Raw genomic sequence first — 20,155 nt, 5'->3', positions numbered from 1 at the left:
CGACGTGGCAGCAACGGAGACGGACGGGGATGGACGGAACGACCCCCCTCAAGGCGTCCCTCACAAGGGACGGGGGGACGGGGACGGCTACGAGTTGGGACGGTGTAGGGGACGGCTCTGTGGGGGACGACAGATAGCCGTTGCGCTTTCGAACGGTCAGTTTTATGACCGTTTTTCTGGCCGTCTGGGGACGCCGTCTTGGGGGCGTGTTTGGGCCCTCTTGCCTTGGCCCTCGGCCCTTGCCTTTTCTCTTGAGTCTTGCCTCTCTCTCTTGCCTATCTATATAAGAACAAGCACACACACACACACACTTCCTCACACACACACCTTCAAGTCTTCAAGGAAGTTCAAGTCTCTTGAGTCTTTGCTCATTGCTCAAGCTTCAAGCGGCAAACGCCACACACACAAGCACTCTCGTCTCTACTCTCTCTAGTCTCTCTCCCTCAAGCCTCTTCCAACTTCCAAGCCTCTCACACAAGGCTCAAGCATTCCAGTCTCTACTCTTTACTATCTAGTCTCTCTCCCTCAAGCCTCTTCCAACTTCCAAGCCTCTAGGCTCTCACACAAGCACTCTAGTCTCTAGTCTCTCTCCCTCAAGCCTCTCTCCCTCTCTCAAACCATCTTTAACTATGGCATCCTCCTCACGTGCTGGGGCTTCCCGTAGAAGGACAACGGGATGGACATGGTGGAAGGAGGTTAACTACACCCCATATGCTCATGGAGGTGGTTCTTGGCCATGGGCATGCAAGCTTTGCCCGTACCGGCAAACGGGTGGCGCCGACAAAGTGCGAGCCTACCTCTTGCATGAGAGTGGACATGAAGTACGGTTTTGCATGAATGTCATGCCCGAAAAGAGACGGGAATTCTTGACACGCTTGCCGTCTACGAGGTGGTCAAAGCGGCAAGGAAGACACCACGAGTGGTCGTGGATCCCACAACGATGGGAATAGGAACTCAAGCCTCTACGATGGAGTCATGTGGTGGATCAGGATCATGCACGCCATTATCTTCACCATCGAGTCGGAATGTTGCTCCATCTATGATGTCGGCACCCTCCAGCTCCACGGCCTCTCAACCCTTGCGCGCGACCCATGGTGACAATCTACACTTGGGGAGAATTGGAACCCCAAGTTTAAGGAGGAGGTGGATATGGCGGGAGCTCGCTTCTTCTTTCACGACCACATTACCTTTCAAGTGGCTAGGTGAGTGCGATCGATCATTGCCAATTCATCATTCATGTTTTTTATCATACAAGTCCCCTTCTCGTTAGTAAATTGCTTTCTTGAATAGGTCAGCATACTTCAAGGTCATGGTTAAGAAGATTGGGGAGTATGGCTCAACCTATACGGCCTCCTCATCTGAGAGCTTGCATACTACATTGCTCTAGAGTAAGGCGACCGATAACACAAAGTAGTAATGGGAGAGAAACGGAGTCTCTCTCATTGTGGATGGATGGAGCGACACCTGCAAGAGTTGTATTCATGGCATGGTTGCGTATTCCCCGCGGAGAGATGTACTTCATCTCATCTCATGATGCATCCGGCACCGGGAAGAGCGCGGATGTGCTTGCAGGGGAGTAGGCTACCACCCAGAGTCAATGGGTCGGGGGACGAGAACGGGGATGGGGAACGCTTGGAGGCAGGGAAAGGGGACAAGGGGTGTGATGGTACACAAAAAAATGCATCAATATATCCATTAAATATTAAGTATTTATATTACATTTGAGTACTCTGAAAGAAAGCACACAAAATGACACAATTCATGATTCATATTACAAAAATAGTGTACTGCTAACTGTGTCAATACAACTGTTCGAGACTCACGGCTGAAGCATAGTCTACTGTCTCTAGAATGCAGATACTAGAAAATAAACCATGTCTACATAAATATAGCTTGGGTAGAGGGCCCTAAAGGTTGAGCTCCACATGTGACATCCAAGGTTGAAGCCTACGACGTTGCGCTAATCAATTAGAATCCATACTGAAGGAAACGCTAGCCTCATTGTCATGAGCATCAGTCTGTGTGATCTCAACCTGCTCATTCTCCTTCTCTTGCTGCTGCTCCCACTCCACAAAAGGATCAGCTTTTGCAATCACCCCCTTGCCCAACATACGCAAGTTGGCACTTACAAAAACCAAATCACGGGCTTTTTTTACGCCAAGGTGGTTTCTCTTCTTTGATGCAATGTGACTATAGGAGCTCCACAGTTGCTCCAAACAAGAGGAGCTTACAACTTGGATGAGAATGCGAATAGCCAATTGCTATAACTCTGGTTCGTCTGATCCAGAATCCTCCCACCACAAAGCTGCCCTAACCCGAGTCCGATCCTCCTGTGCATCGGGGCAACCATGCATGCCAGGAAAAGATCTATACTCTGCAAGTGGGTCTCTTATTTTGCGCCTTGCACTAGGCTCTCGCACCAATCTCTCTAAGATAATCCGCTAACCACTATTCACCTCTCGATCATGTTCTTGACCTTTGCCTTGAAACTCGGGGTCCAAAATGTATGCTGCTGCATGCAAAGAGAATGATATGCATTCCATCTTTAGACACAAAGATCGTGAACCATCTCATACTTGCTCTTGAGAGTGTCCTCCTCATCCTCGTCATCATGATCAAATTGCTCTTGCTCTTTAATGAGCTCTTTCAATCGCTCAATCATCCTGTCCATGGCCTCATACACTTTCCCAATGCATAGCTTCATGCCATCTACAAGCCTCAACAAATGCATTATGGGCTGCACCATTGCATCAATGCGACACACATGCTTCCAAAACTCAAGATCTTTAGCATCATCTTTGCATTTCCACCCTCTAGTAGTAGAGGCTAACGGAGATGTAGTGAACTCATCACTAATGAAAACCTGCCTCAATGCGGCACTACATGTACTTAGTAGGCCCAACATGAGAAAGTTATACGCAAACCGTGTCTACAAGTGACCATGTGACTTGCCCTCTCAATGATGGGTGCAATCCAATATAACTTCCCTATATCCTTTAGCGAATTATTGAGGCAATGTGCCATGCAAAATGACACTGTCACATGTGGATACATCCCTTCAACAATGGCACCTGCTCTACCCTGTTGGCGGCCTCGCCATCAACAACAAATCCCATAACAAGGTCACTACCAACAAACACTATTGCCTCTGTCCACTTTGATGCAAGCACATCAACACTCTTTCCAGTCATGCGATGAAATGAAATACATCTCTCCTCGAGAATAGGCCACTATCCCATGGATAGACCTCTTTCGTGTATCGCTCCATCCATCAGCGATGAGAGACACTCCATTCTTTTTTCACACATTCTTTGTGTTCTTTGCAGCTTGCTCTATAGCACGCCTCTCCTTCTCAAGAAGAGTGGTACGTAAGGTGTCTGAGGATGGAGGAGTGCAAGATGGACCATACTCGCCAATCTTCCTCACCAATAACCTTGAAGTTCTCGGATTTGGCAGCATGGAAGGCAATATGATCATGAAAAAAGAAGTGAGCCGCTATCGTATCAACATCCTCCTTTCTCTTGGGATCCCATTTCTGAGCAAGGGTACTCTGTCGACGTGCAGGAACTGTGGATGGCATGCTAAAAGACGCATGTGTTGTGGACGATGTATGGCTAGTTGAGGCTGATGCAGAAGCTCTAGAGCCTCTACTACATACCTCTGATATAGGTGGTTTGACAAATGCTACGGGGTCAACTGCTACAGGACGTGCCGCCCTCCTTGCTATATAGAGAGATGCTTGTGTTGCAGCCCGCTCTACGAGCTCCGTTCTCTTCTCTTGGCTTACATTTGGGCAAAACTGCACCTCATGCCCTGACTCATGGAGAAGGTGAGCTCTCACCTTGTTTTGTCCCACTTGTTCGTGTGTATGGGCATAACTTGCAGCGCCATTGATGTGAACCTCTCCCCCTTCCGGGTCTCTGGGCATTCACCTCTTCCCACCAAGACCAATTTGAACCCTTGCCCCGAACACGTGCTACTAGTGCTCGCGCGAGGAAGAGGCCATTGTGATTGAACTTTGAGCTTTGAAGGCTGGCCGCTGATGGCACTAGGGCCTGGGCAGCTTAGATGGAGTTGTGGGCCTGTGGTAGTGACAAGAACTTGTGCTGCTGTGCAGTCATTGCACACTACAGAGCAAAGATGGAGGAGCAGAGACGGAGGAGAGAGGCTAAGAGCAAGTGTGCACGGTGACAACAAAGACGGAGGAAAGCACTCAGCAGAGATTTCTTGCACAACAGCACAGACGGAGGAGAGCAGAGATGGAAGAGCAGAGACAGAGGAGAGAAAGTGTGCACACTGCACAGGTGATAGGTCACAGCAGAGACCGAGGAGTCTGGAGAGCACTCAACAGAGTTCAATCAGACGACAGCAGAGACTGAGGAGAGCAAAGATGCTCGCACAATAGGCCTTTTTTTTAACAAAAAAATATAAAACAAGGCGAAGACAAAATATCTTGTTTGTTTTTCCTCCCTGTTCCCAAACAGAGCTGCCAGCCGTCCCACAAGATTAACACGTCCCTTGATAGGGGACGAGACATGGGACTTCCCCCCTGTAGAGGGACGCATCCCCATGTGAAAGGGAGATTGGGACAATGTTCCCCCATCCCAAAGGCATGGGACGGGCATCCCCTGTGACTATGCTACCACCATGGAGATCATTAGCCTCGAGCATGTAGTGGGCTTTGTTGCAGATGGGGAGCCTTCCAATAGGGCGGTGGGAGCTATCCTTCAAGGTATGTATGGACATGCCACGGTGTCCTTTTGTATGGCTCATTGCCTAAACAACCTCCTCAAGGACATATGGGCATTGCCATGGATCAGCCCGCTCATTGAGGAGGCCAACACCATGGTCTCCTTTGTCCTCAACCACCAACGACCTCGGCATGAGCTCAACAAGAGGTCCTCTCGCTCTCTCTCTCTCTCTCTCTCTCTCATTATGGAGAGGCGCTCTTCATGACGGCGCGAGACCTATCAAACTACACTCAAAGTTGCTACTTGGAATTGTAATGGATCTCTACGCCTTGATGTAGGGGCTTTTGAGGATAGTTTCACTGGGAGGGACATCATCTTCTACTGTGAGACGCATTAGGCTCCTGGACAGTCCATGCCACATGTTAGTGGATATCGATGGGAGAGCTTGTAGACATGAGACTCGTTCTGAGCATAGAGGACGGGGCTCAAGAGGAGTGGCAGTATTGTTTAGAGAGGAGCTACAGCCACTGATACATATAGTCCGCAGAGATGAACAGGCTAGGTACATGTGGGTTAGACTGAGGGCAGAGATGGGCAGATATCTCTACATTGCTATATGCTATTTTGCTCCTAGTACATCAGTGTATGCATCACCTAACGGGCAGTCTCCCTTTTCTATTTTGGATGACAACATTTGGGAGTTCTCCAGGGATGGTGACATCATTCTCCTGGGGGACTTCAATGCCAGGACCGCCCATAACCAGACAGTATTTTATGATACCTTAGAGGAGATGTTGAGGGAGCTTGATGTTAGGGATATGGGCCTATCTAGACTCTCACAGGATGAGGAACATATAGTGTATGGGCGGTATTTGATAGACATGGGGACTGCACATGGATTGGCCATCCTGAATGGCCTACAGAGATTACCGACATCGGGCTGTTTCACTAGCTTTCCACATAGGCATGGTGCTAGTACAGTGGACTATGTTATGGCTCAGCCCAGTCTCATTCCCTCTTTTCAGGATTTTATGGTAGGCACTAGGCTGGTTGGAATAGCAGTGGATCATGCTATCTTGTCCTTCACTCTCACATTTCAGTTCAGCACCGCTCCATTGGGACAGGTCTCCACACACACTCGTTATACCTTTACGAGGGAGACTGACACCGTGTACACGGATGAGATATACAGACGCTTATGTGCCGAGGAGGCGGGACGGCCATTAGATGAGCTCACTCAAATGTTGATAGAGACGCTTCATGCTGCAGCATCAGAGGCATATCCCCATAGTCAGCCTACACGGAGACGATCTGGGAACATGCCCCAGAACAGTTGGTATGATGAGGTGTGCAGAGAGATGAGGATCAGATTACAGAGAGAGGTGCTCATGGGTGTTACCACTCACAGACAGTCACGGATTACCTTCCGGCACATAGTGCGACGGAAGAAGAGAGCTTATCTTGCTCAGTTAGAGAGGGATTTGTATCAGTTATTTATGAGTCAGGACTCAGGCGAGGCATGGAGACTATTCCATGAGCATTCACCATCACCAGCCATTACCTCCACAGAGATTTGGGGTGAGTATGCAGCATCCCTGTATACAACAGCAGCAGCAGGTCAGCCGCCCCTGCTAGACCCATCGGAGCCATGCCCAGAGACATGTGCTTTCTTTACTGCTGAGATGGTAAGGAAAGCTATTGACAGGATGAGGACTGGGAGAGCATATGATCATGATGGTTTGGTAGCAGAACACTTTATTCATGCCAGAGATATGCTTGCAGAGCTTATTGCTATGATGTTTAACCGAGCCATGTGTGAGGGTTTTCCTGAGACTTGGAATATGTCCACGATTGTGCCTATCTTCAAGTCAGGAGATCCCATGCTTCCTGGGAATTATCGTACCATCATGATTGGTCACACATTGGCTAGATTATATGCATCTATTCTTGAGCAGGAGTTGAGTAGATGGGCAGAGAGAGAGGGCATACGTGCATCAGGGCAGGTAGGGTTCAGGAGAGGTTTCTCCACTCTTGACCATATCTTGACACTCATAGCTATTATTGAGGAGGGCAGATTATATGGCAAGAGGATTTATTGTTGCTTTGTGGATTTCCACAAAGCTTTTGACACAGCACTGAGAGCCAAACTAATGCGCAGACTACAGGAGATGGGAGTGCCCACAGAGCTGATTTGGGGAATCATGGCTTTATACAGGACAGTTGTGGGACATGTACGTACTACTCAGGGTATATCTGAGATGGTTCACTCCACTATTGGGGTGAAACAGGACTGCCCCCTTTCTCCCACCTTATTTGGGATGTACGTGGATGAGGTTTCAGACTATGTAGAGTGGGAGGGTGACAGAGGAGCACAGCTAGCAGGGACATGGATTCCGCTATTATTGTATGCTGATGATATTGTGCTGATCTCAGATTCTCCAGAGGGGATGCAGCGTCATTTGGATGCATTGCACATGTTTGCACAGGACAGTGGATTGTCTGTTAACCTTGGTAAAACCAAAGTGATGGTGTTTAACACCACAGCACAGTGGGTTAGGAGGTCAGTACCCACCTTTACATATGGTCAGGAGACAGTGGAGTATACAGATGCATATACTTACCTTGGTGTGGTTTTCAGTGGCCCACTATTTTCCTTGAGGAGAGCAGCGGAGACCAGATTGACCAGGGCTTATGCAGCATTGGAGAGACTAGAGAGGATGTGTTCGTAGGTTCAGTTTCAAGAACCTCGAACAAAGCTCTGGCTCTTTGACACTTTGGTCTCAGCCATGCTGTATGGAGTGGAGATATGGGGACTCTCAGTGGATCACCACAGCCGAGCTGGTAGCACTGATGGATGGAGACGTATGGAGAGACCCTTGTTTTCTATGATTTCCCGGATGATTAGGGCCAAGGCCTCCGTACCACATGAGGAGAGCAGCGGAGACCAGATTGACCAGGGCTTATGCAGCATTGGGGAGACTAGAGAGGATGTGTTTGCAGGTTCAGTTTCAGGAACCTCGAACAAAGCTCTGGCTCTTTGACACTTTTTTCCTTGAGGAGAGCAGCGGAGACCAGATTGACCAGGGCTTATGCAGCATTGGGGAGACTGGAGAGGATGTGTTCGCAGGTTCAGTTTCAGGAACCTTGAACAAAGCTTTGGCTCTTTGACACTTTGGTCACTTCAGCCATGCTGTATGGAGTGGAGATATGGGGACCCTCAGTGGATCACCACAGCCGAGCTGGTAGCACTGATGGATGGAGACGTATGGAGAGGCCCTTGTTTTCTATGATTTCCCGGATGATTAGGGCCAAGGCCTCCGTACCACATGATATTATCCGTGCAGAGATGGCTGCCTCTCCATTGGTAGTAGAGGCACTCACTCGATCAGTCTCCTTTATACATAGCACTTTGGGCTCTCCCTAGAGACAAATATGCTCACTTAGCCCTGGAGTCTTCACGACAGTTGGCATCACAGGGAGACGGATCATGTTGGTATGCACAGATGACAGCTTGGTTCCAGCTGCATGGCTTTAGTATGGACAGGCTACCTCCATTTCAGTACTCCCTGGATGCACCCTCCCTCTCTCTCACACGGGCAGAGATTACCAGACTTATCAGGCAGGACTTGATTCAGCTAGACACTAAGAGGACATGGATACAGCCGACACACGAGCTTGGTACGAAGATGGCTTTCTATAGAGATCATCTTTTCCAGCTCACGCAGGATGGGTTTGTGATTAGACCTAGCTACATGGATACTCATCTTTCTCATGGGCTACGGTGTGCTATTGGTCAGATGCGCACATCCTCACACCAGCTAGAGATTGAGACTGGCAGATTCAGAGGAGTACCAGTTGAGGCCAGGATTTGTCAGCTGTGCCAGATGGAGCCAGAGATAGAGTTACATTACATATGTCATTGTCCAGTATATTATGAGATACGAGGCCGTTTTCATTGCCTGTTTAGAGAGGGTTTCGGACCACTTTCTAGAGTCATGAGATGCTAGGATCAGAGATGCCTCGGATTATACTTGCTGGAGCTTTGTAGACATAGAGAGGGTCTCTTGAGAGGGAGGGGATCAGAGAGGGAGAGACACCTACAGAGGCAGATTACAGACTTCTTTCGACCAGAGATTGAGCAGTCAGGCCAGCAGGCATTGCAGCTAGCCCCAGAGTATAGCCGCACCAGAGGTACACTGATTGATCGGGCTATAGAGCTGGGGCGGTCCAGGCGTCCCAAGATGAGAGGGTGATCTGGTTGCTTCAAATGATAGGCTACCTCACCGATCTTTTTCAATACCTGAAAAGGTTCATAGTAGCGCATGCTCAACTTAGGAAATAAGCGCTCTTTATCCTTCATCTTCTTGAGCCTGGCTTTCTCAAAACGCAAAAGAACCCAGTCACCCACTGCAAACTCTAATGCACGCTTGTGACGGTCTGCTGCCTTCTTTTGCTTTTGTTGAGTTCTTTGAAGTGCCAACTTAACTCTCTTGTAAGCTTCATCCATACGCTCCACATACTGGTCAGCCTGAAAGATCTTATCCTTTGTGTGCAAAATGGGTGGTACCTTCTTTCCTACTTCCACAATCTCAAAAGGTGCCTTGCCGGTTGAGGTATGGACGGTGTTGTTATAAGTGAACTCCACCAAAGGAAGATACTTTTCCCATTGTTGCTTGTGTTGTGACACATAGCACTTGAGAAGATCTAACACTGTGGAATTGGTCTCTTCGAAGTGCCCATTTGTTTGTGGATGAAACTATGATGAAAACTTGAGAGTTGTACCCATGTTGTCAAACAACCCTCTCCAAAATAAACTCGTGATCCATGGATCACGGTCACTGATTATAGACGAAGGCATGCCATGATACTTGAAGATGTTTGCCATGAACAACTTCACCATGTGATCTACTTTGATCTTCGTACGCACGGGAATGAAATGAGCCTGCTTACTGAACCGACATATGATAGTCCAAATGCCATCATTTTCCGTTTGTGTCCTTGGAAGATCAAATATAAAATCCATGGCAATGCTCTCCCATGGCCTATCTGGAATAGGTAAAGGTTGAAGTAACCTTGTTGTCTTTTGGCGGTCAAACTTCACCTTCTGGCAAATGATGCATGCCTAACAAAAGTATCAACATCCCTTTTTAAGGTCGGCCAATAAAAATAGCCTCAACTGCCTTTACCGTGGCCTCAATGCCCCTATGACCTGCATACGATGGAGCATGACTTTCAATCATAACCTTGAGCCGTAACTGCTTGGTAACACACAGTCTACCATGCATCAACAAAAAGCCATCCCTGAGAGTACCCTTAGACACCTGATCATAGACCCTCCCAAAATCCTCATCCTCCGCATACTGCTCTTTCATCTCATCAAGCTCATGATGATAAGCAAGTGAAACTGTTGAGACGTGTGGTTTGTGTGACAAAGCATCTGTCACAACATTCTTTTTGCCTTCCACATGGACAATTTGAAAGTGGAACATAGACAAAAAGTTGGCCCATCTCGTATGCTTCTCAGAAAGTTTAGTTTGTGTGAGGAAATAACGCAAGGTCTGATGATCTGTCTAGACAGTGAAATCAGCCCCAAGCAAATAGTGTTTCCATGTAGAAAGAGCATGAATTACAACCAACATCTCTTTCTCATGGACTTGTAAATGCTTCTCAGCATTCTATAATATGCAACTCTCATAAGCTATCACACGTCCTTCTTGCATGAGAATTGTCCCAATGCTATTCCCACATGCATTACACGGGACAATGAAAGCCTTTCGGAGATCCGGTAGTACCAATACGGGATCCGAAGTAAGCTTTTCCTTAAGCTTACTTCGGATCAGCCCATTGAAACACAGTTCCCTTCTTTGTCAAAGCATTAAGGGGGAAGCAATCTTAGCAAAATACCGTATGTACCGTCTATAGTAGGAACACAATCCCAAAAAGCTGCATACATCATGCACGGTCCTCAAATCTGGCCAATTAAGAATTGCTTCTACTTTCGAAGGATCCATACGGACTTCGTCTTTTGACACGATGTGTCCCGAGAAGTGTATTTTTCCAAGAAGAATTCGCTCTTCTTGCCATTTATGACCAACCTATGCTTTCGGACTTCCTCAAACACTGTGGCCAAATGTTCCCTATGCTCCTCCTCTAAGCGTGAATGCACAATCATATCATCAAAGAATGTGCCCACAAACGCTCGATGAGGCCGGGAAATCTTGTCCATCATCCTGTTAAAGCTGGCGGGAGCATTTGTCAAGCCAAAGGGTATGATCAAGAACTCATATAGCCCAAAAGTGGTCCGAAATGCTGTCTTATGCACATCCTTGGGTCTAATGCGGATCTGGTGATACCTGCTTTTCAAATCTATCCGACTAAAGACTATAGAGCCTGTAAGCGGTCCAAAATGTTATTGATCCTCGGAATAGGGAATCGATTCTTGATGGTGTTCTTGTTTGGCGCCCTGTAATCTATGCACATGCGCCAAGAACCATCTTTCTTTTGCACCAAGAGTACAGGTGAGCAAAAAAGTGAGGAGCTTGGTTGAATCAACCCCTTTCTCAACAACTCCTGTACTTGTTTCATGATTTCCTCTTGTTGGGCGCTGCACTAACGTGGTATGGTGGTCTATTTGGTGGGGTACTCCGCGGGATAAGATCAATAGCATGATCTTCTGGCCTTTTCAAATAAAGCTCTCCTGGCAATGACTCAGAAAAGCGATCTTGGTACTCACGTAGGAATTTGGTCCTGTCTTTATCTAACATAGACAAATTTGACTGAGTTTCATCATCTTTTGCATTCTCAACAAAAATCAAGTATGCGGAAAGATGCTTTTTCATTACTGATGAAATGGCTGAAGCCGATACAATAGGAACAGATTCCCCTTTAAGATTTACATCCAAAATGTGTTCTTTCCCTTTGCGAGTCAAAGTGATCTTTCTGTTATACGTATCCACCACTGCATCTACCCTATGGCACCATGGCATACCCAACAACACATTACACCCATCAAGTGGCATGATATAAAACTCCTCGTTGTCAACATAACCCTGCACATGAAGCCTTAGCTTCCCAATGATAGGGGTAACGGGTTCTGTATACCCAGGACAAGCCATATTTGCCTCATACATACGCCCCATCTCCTCTACAGGGATCCCCAATTTGCCAGCCAAATCTGGTGAGATAAAGTTGGCTCTAGCACCTGTGTCAAAGAAAATCAAAGCAGTCTGATCTCTGACCTTGCCCCATGCATGATGCTCTACACAACTTTGTCTCCTCACCACCTAGCTGTTCCCCAACAAGATCAGGAACTAACCCTGTAGAAGACTTCGGTTTCTTAGGCTTGTGCTCCCCTTTAGTGTCAGAGTCCTTGTTGGATTTACTCTTAGGACAATTGAAAGACATATGTCCCTCTTCGGTACAGAAAAAGCATTTCTTGGCATCCAATAAAGTTTGCTTCTTCTCAGGACTTCTCTTAGGCATTGGTAACATTTTACGCCGCTTCTCTGCAACCACTGTTACATCTTGAGGTGCATGGGCTGACTTCTCAATTTTCTTACCAGTGCTTTTGCTGCCCTTAAATCCTGTTGAAACCCCAGTGAGAAACGCATTTGCTGTCATAACATTCTCTATCATCTGCGACATATTTGTTACTTGGGTCTTAATGCTATAGTCACGCACTTCCTTGAGCAATCCACAACAATACTTCTCAACGTTCTCAATAGTGAAGTAAAGCTTCCCAAAACTTCTTGTTATAATCCTCTAGATTCTGACACTTCGATGCATCCAACTTATGCCACGTTGTCAATACATCCTCCTCGAATGTAGATGTGCTCCTCGAATGTAGATGTGAGCCACATAGAAGAGAACACCTGTTTAAATTGTACCCAAGTAGTTGGTGCTATATCTTGCAAGAGAAGAGTGGACCACCAGTGCAATGCACTGTTCTTGAGAAAAGTCGCAACTTTTCACACTTTCGAGGACTATGTAATTTCCGCCAAAATAAGCAGCATCAAACTACTGTAAAAAGGTAAGAGCCTTGAGCTTGTCTTTTGCCCCACTGAATGTGTCAAATTTCACTGTAGCTCCGCCTTATAATCCTTCGCCTTACCCAAAGGCGTTAGATTATTGTAAAAGGATGCGGCTTTACAAGATTGCTACCCCTTGCATTCATGCTCATACCAGGGGCAACATTGCCAGTTCCCACACCCTGTATACCATGCAGTCTTGCTGATCCAACCATGTTTCCAAACATGCTACTATGCATTCTGGATTGCATGCCTGAAACTCGACGGCTGTCCGGGGGACTAGGGCCTTTGACACACTTGTTGATACCATCAATGCATATTAAAACATTTAAACATGGCCACAGTCTTAACACATATCCATCATCACTTTGCATAAAACATAAAGCTGGACAAAACATCCATAAATGCTTAAAATGGAGCTTGCACGTGTGACACCGCATAGAGGCCGGAATGGGCCGACCCCCCCTTGGAGTATTTTATTACCCAAGGAGAATAATATCATGTACAAGCTTTGAGGGCCTTACACTCACCACGGGAGATGCCGGATTATCCCTATACAAATGCCATAACACAGCCCAACACAAGGCTACCAAGCCGAAACATAGGCTGTAGAAATGCTGAGCCAACAATATAATCCATATACCTCCGTGTGGGTACTGATTCTTCCCCAAAAACCACGGGTCTTCATGCAATAGAGCTGGTACAGCAAGTACAACTCTCCATTCAGCCGGTATAGCAGGTACAATGGCTGGTACATCAAGTATAATGCTGGTACAATAGGTACAGCCGATACGGTGGCTGGTACAGCAGGTACAGCAAGTACAAATGTTGGTACAGTAGGTACAATGACTAGTACAGTGGGTACAGCCGGTACGGTGGCTAGTACAGTAGATACGATGGCTGGTACAGCAAGTACAAATGCTGGTGCAACAAGTACGATGGCTAGAAATCATAATAAATGATTAAATACCCTTGCCTTCAGTATTTCTTCGCGATGGAAGCCTCCAAAACAGTCCCCAACAGCCGGTATTCTTCATGGGCAGCCTTCAAGAGAGAGAGAGAAAGAGAGTAGCCATCATTAGGGCAGCCTTCAACGGTGGTAGAGGCTAGGGTGCAGCAAGAGAGCCTCTATTAATGAAGAGAGAGGGCTCCAATTTATAGATTTGGGTCTTCCATGAGCTAAAATGGCAAGAGAAGGCTACAATGACAAGTGGAGAGCCACACAATAGCTGAAGTGACAAGTGTGAGGCCACTTGTCTCACTTTGATCCACTTTCTTGCCACATGTCCCAATCTAAGAGATGGGTCCTTCCATAATCTTTACCTCTAAAAATATCCCAACTGGTAGACATTCTGTCATAGGCACTTTGCCAACTCTTGGTATCTGCTCAATTCTAGATGTAATGACGCGAACAAAATTTCCATCGGAGTCGGGCCAAAAATAGCAACTCTCCTAAATTTTAGGACTGTGGTCCTTTGTATTCTAGGATAATCCCCCATTCCCAAAGCTTGTACTTTCCAAATATTTAAACATCCTGGAGTCCACCAGACCCCTTTCAGACTGGGAAATGTGCAGGCTGGTGACATCCTCCCCAGCTTCTTAAAAGTTGTCCGCAACTTTAAGCTTCAAGCCATATATTCAAGATATAATCATGTCCCATCGATTGGGCGAGACGAGACAGTCTCAAAAATCCAATATAACCGAAGAATCTATGTCCCAAAGAAATGGGCGAGACTAAATACGTCTCCATAATACCAATATCAAAATCATGTCCCAAGATAAATGGGTGAGACAAAAAACAGTCCCATAAGTCCAGATATCATAATCATGTCCCAAGTAAATGGGCGAGACAAATTAGTCCCATAAGTCTAGATATCATAATCCTGTCCCAAGTAAATGGGCGAGACAAAAAACAGTCCCATAAGTCCAGATATCATAATCCATGTCCCAAGTAAATGGGCGAGACAAAACAGTCCCGTAAGTCCAGATATCATAATCCATGTCCCAAGTAAATGGGCGAGACAAAATAGTCCCGTAAGTCCAGATATCATAATCCATGTCCCAAGTAAATGGGCGAGACAAAATAAGTCTCCTGCCAACAAGACATCGGTCCACATGACCCTTGGCATAGACATAAGTCCCGTCATGTCCACTTTACCACTTGCACTCCGTGTTGGTACTCTGACCACACACCTTGGATGAGAGGTGGGCTCAAGTAACAAGATAAAACAATCACTCGTAGGCATAGATAACCTGGTGTTCCATAAGCATTTCTGCTATACATAGTTTATAGGCATTTCGGCCACCAATAGTTTGTAGGCATTTCAGCCACCAACTCACACTACCCTCTCAAGTGCCCATGTTTCCTTCCATCTGCTCTCTATTGTTCCACCCACACATGGTAGAAACAATCTTCAAGAGAGCACGTAGGACAAGAGAACACTACACAGGGTATGTTGTGCTTGTCACTACCCTTTGAAGTGCCCATGTTCCCTTCCATCTGCTCTCTATTGTTCCACCCTCACATGGTAGAAACAATCTTCAAGAGAGGACGTAGGACAAGAGAACACCACACAGGGTATGTTGTGCTTGTCACTACCCTTTGAAGTGCCCATGTTCCCTTCCATCTGCTCTCTATTGTTCCACCCTCACATGGTAGAAACAATCTTCAAGAGAGCACGTAGGACAAGAGAACACTACACATGGTATGTGAATCATGAGTTTCATAAGTCCAATGCATCCCAAATAAAGGGAGCTAAAAAGAATAATCCATCCCAGTAAAAGGGAGCCATAAACATAATCCATAAACCTGAGGATGGATCCAAATTCCTAGAAAAGAAGTCCAAGAATCCATAGACCTGTATACCATAATCCTTGTATACCATAACTCTTACCACATAGTCTGTGCTAACTACACACCTTGGAGTAGAGGTGGACTTTATCCATAAAAGCATCATATCCATGAGATATCCAAAGATTTCTTCTCTATAAACACGGACAGATTCGTCCATAGAAATTGCTTGTGAAGCCCAATATCTATATAAATCTCGTCCAAGAAAGAAATCTCCATGGATATAATCCATCCCAATAAAGGGAGCCATGAAAAGAATTCATCCCATTAAAGGGAGCCATAACCAATGTTTCCCTGAAACCATCTCAAGGCAAACAACAACACCTTTCTCCTTGCATAGTTATACAAGGGTTAGTGAACATCAAAAACACTTCATAGTAAATAGCCAAAGCACCAACTTTGCAAACTCAAAGTATACTTAGCTTTTCTTTGCCAGGTTGGTCATGAAGCCAAAAGAAATATCTCGTCACCATATCTTTAAAAAGCGGGTATAGCTGGTACGGTGGCTGGTACAGTAGGTACATTGGCTAGTACAGTCGGTACGATGGCTGGTACAGCAGGTAGAGCAAGTACAAATGCTGGTGCAACAAGTACGATGGCTAGAAATCATAATAAATGATTAAATACCCTTGCCTTCAGTATTTCTTCGCGATGGAAGCCTCCAAAACAGTCCCCAATAGCCGGTATTCTTCATGGGCAGCCTTCAAGAGAGAGAGAGAAAGAGAGTAGCTATCATTAGGGCAACCTTCAACGGTGGTAGAGGCCAGTGTGCGGCAAGAGAGCCTCTATTAATGAAGAGAGAGGGCTCCAATTTATAGATTTGGGCCTTCCATGAGCTAAAATGGCAAGAGAAGGCTACAATGACAAGTGGAGAGCCACACAATAGCTGAAGTGACAAGTGTGAGGCCACTTGTCTCACTTTGATCCACTTTCTTGCCACATGTCCCAATCTAAGAGATGGGTCCTTCCATAATCTTTACCTCTAAAAATATCCCAACTGGTAGACATTCTGTCATAGGCACTTTGCCAACTCTTGGTATATGCTCAATTCCAGATGTAATGACGCGAACAGAATTTCCATCGGAGTCGGGCCAGAGATAGCAACTCTCCTAAATTTTAGGAGTGTGGTCCTTTGTATTCTAGGATAATCCCCCATTCCCAAAGCTTGTACTTTCCAAATATTTAAACATCCTGGAGTCCACCAGACCCCTTTCAGACTGGGAAATATCCAGGCTGGTGACAATTCCCCCATACGTATTTCCTTGCATTCCTGGATGCATACCACCATACATGTTTCCTTGCATTCCGGGCTGCATGCCCCCATACATATTTCCTTGCATTCCAAGCTGAAAACTAGCACCAAATTCCCTTGCATTCCCATGCCTCCTTGAGGATAACCCCTAGTCATAGTTTGGAACACGGAACCTCCGCCAGAATAGCTTGGATGCAAAGATTGCTGCGGAATAGGTGGCTGCTTGAAAAAGGAATTCTGTGGGTTAGCACCATAAGTGTTCTGCATGTTGGAAAACTGTCCATAAGCAGGATCCTGTGGGATAGCATTACTGTTACCCTGAGGTGGGTTTTCAGAACGCACCTTTTTCTTCTTCTTAGGCTCAGAAGGGGCCCTCGTAAATTCATGAAACTTCATACTCTGCGTGAGCTGCATGAGCACATCCACTGCACCTGCCAATCGGGCTTTAAATTGGGCATCCTCTTCCTCTTTACTTGGCATCTCTTCTAGCTGCGTTACATCCTCATAACGTGCATCTGTTGCAGCGTGTCGTTCTGCATATGTATCCTCAAACTGAGTCCTCGCAGGAGTGGTTTCCTCCTCTTCCTCTTCCTCTTCATCATAGTCGTAGTCTTCCTCTTGATAAGACATCTTGCTGAAATTTACAGCGACGACTTTCCTCGAGACAACCACGAGCTCACCCCCTTGGGAAAGTTGGTGATGGTCCCAGCAACAGAATCTTGAAACCGACCTTCAGTGAAAACCAAAGTGCGGTAAACGAACTATCGCCCTAACAAAGCTGTAAATCAGCAAATAAAACAGATAAAAGGGAGTTAGAGCGCTCCTACAAGAAAACAACGACACTTGTTGGCCCCAAAGCTTGGCTCCCCTTTCGGTATTTCTTTATTCACATTCCAGGAAGAGTCCAATTGAATACAACATGGCCAAACATGGCTGAAAGTAATAGCATGCTCAAGATGTTAACACCTCTGATCCTCTCAGCATACAAGTCCCGCACAATCTTGTGCTAATTCCAATACACAATCCTGCATCCCTTTATGCCAAGAAAATACATTCATGAGGCCTCGAACAACATAGCCAAATTTCTCTTACTTGCAGCCGAAAAAACAGCCACACTTCAGCCCATAGACTCGTCCAAAATCGTCTCTCGGGTTGCCCTGTTTCTACTCTCTTGCAAATCCTTCCTCTCACAAAGGATTGAGAGCACACTCCCGAACAGCCCGAGAGAGAGAGAGAGAGAGAGAGAGAGAGAGAGAGAGAGAAGCCTCTCGGCTGTCAGCCCGTGTGCTTCCTGCAGAGCCCACATCCTTCCAAGAGAGAGAGGGAGTGAGAAATGCCTCCTGCAGCCTGCAGCTGCCTGCAATCCTGCTGACCCCCCTTCCAAGAGAGAGAGAGAGAGAGAGAGAGAGAAAGAGAGAGAGCGTGAGGAGCCTGCTCGGTCCTGCGTTTCTGCCCCCCTGTAGTCCAGCCCACCGGCTTGGCAAGAGGAAGAGAGAGAGCTGTGCGCTTCCTCTCCTGCAGCTGCCTTCAGCTCGCCAAGAGAGAGAAAGGGCTGTGCGCTTCCTCCCTGCAGCCGCCTTCCACCACAGAGAAAGGGAAGTAGAAAAGCGTACTGTTCAGCCCAGCCCGTCAGCCTTCCCACACGAAAAAGCATACACGTGTGCAGCTGCAGCCAACCCCTCCAAAAAGAGAGTCCCCGCCAATAGTAGTGTAACCCCTCAAAGGGCCACGAATTCCCAAAAAAAAAAGTAGTTAGGTTTTTTTAAACCTTTGTCCCCATGGGTTATGAAAAGAGGACCTTAATAATACCTTGAGTCCTCTTTGACCCCAAGTATGAACACTTGACAAATGTTATGCACATTGACCACCATGCCCAATGTTCGGATACATTGTACAAATACACATGGTCGTGACACTACTCATGAGGCAATAACACTAAACCAATGACAGCAGTGCTTACACACACAAATACTCTAGTGGCTATAAGAGGTGGTTCACACATACATACTCACTTAGTCACATGAGTGAGTGTTCACACACACACAATAAAGGGATGTTCACACATAGAGACTCCAAAATACCCAACAATGTAGGACAGTCCAAACAACCTAACCCACTTCCTCTCCCTTTCCTGGTGTAACTTTATAGATGACTCTAGTACTAGCCTTGGAAGGCGATCCAAATCGAGAGTGTATAGATGCTAGACGTAGGTGATGGTTTGAAAGAGGTAGAGAGTATAAATCTTTTCCATACAACTCTCTCAGCAAGTTGCACCCCTTCATGTCTTCCTCTTTTATTTTATTGGCTGCTCAACCATATTAAAGTCTCCCCCAATGATCCGGTGATCTACATGTGGAAGCCATTTTGTGAGAAGCGGCCAAAAGGAAGTGATCTCCCCTCTATGATTGGGGGAATGAATATTGAGGATACCAACATGCATATTGTCCTATGACAATCCACTGAGCTCTAGCAAGCATAACGGCACCATGACAAGACAAGATGGACTGGGAAACTGAAATACGTACACCACTCTTGGAGCTTGCAGAAAAAGTGTCACCAGATAGAAGCTTGCCAAAATGATGCATTGGCTTTCATCTAATTTATGCTCTTGAATGAGTTAAATGTCAATTAGGCCACTGTAACTGCTGGGTGGAGTTGGTCCCTTACAACCTATGTTGCATGCACTGAGGTTGATCATGGTAGAGAAGCTTCAATGTTAGCCTGGAGAGGAAGAATGCTGATTTCTGACTCTTGTGCTGATTTTTTGCTTGATGATTTATGATGGAAGGTTGGCGCTTGCTTATATATGGAACTAATCTGCTGGTTGGCCATTAAAAGGGCTGTCGACCTGTTTTTATTGGACAAATATTGCTATAGTTAGCATTAAATATTGCGCAAACAGTATTTAATGCTGTGCACAAATAATCGTGTTGCCCAATATGATACTGCTGGCCGACTTTCTCTCACCCTACTGCTGTTGTGTTCCATGGCTGGCCGACTGCTGCATATGCTCAAGACATGCTGTCAGCCTGCTGTATATGCTGGTCGATCGGAGCATGGTTGCTCCAGATGCTTGTCGGCTGGCTTGACATGTTGTCCAGGGTTGTAAAAAGCCTTTAGACAGGCTGCTTGGAGGGTCTTGCACTTGCTTTGCGTGGCTTTTTACATTGTCGCCCTTGCTTCTTGGGTTACAGCTGTGAGCACTAGTTTGCCGGGTGGACGTCATGGCTAGCGGGTATAAAAAGGCTCGGTGCCGGTGGTGGAGGCCATGGCTGGCAGGTGAGAACTGGCTACCGGTGAGTCGCACTGTTAAGTGCAGGCGTGTCGCGAGCTT

The 20,155-nt window shown here is 46.4% G+C and overlaps 1 protein-coding gene across 5 annotated transcripts in view; it reads left to right on the top strand.

The window, feature by feature from the left end:
* The window catches only part of LOC147603813 (uncharacterized), a 50,357-nt gene that overhangs the window by 28,516 nt on the left and 1,686 nt on the right, over nt 1-20,155 (top strand). The window lies entirely within an intron of this gene.

This window comes from Cibotium barometz, chromosome 63 (genome assembly GCF_041138505.1).
Source record: "Cibotium barometz isolate CiBa-2024 chromosome 63, ASM4113850v1, whole genome shotgun sequence".
NCBI classification, from domain to species: Eukaryota; Viridiplantae; Streptophyta; class Polypodiopsida; order Cyatheales; family Cibotiaceae; genus Cibotium; species Cibotium barometz.
The sequence above is the reverse complement of the archived record's forward strand: the minus strand, read 5'-3'. Positions and strand labels throughout refer to the sequence as shown.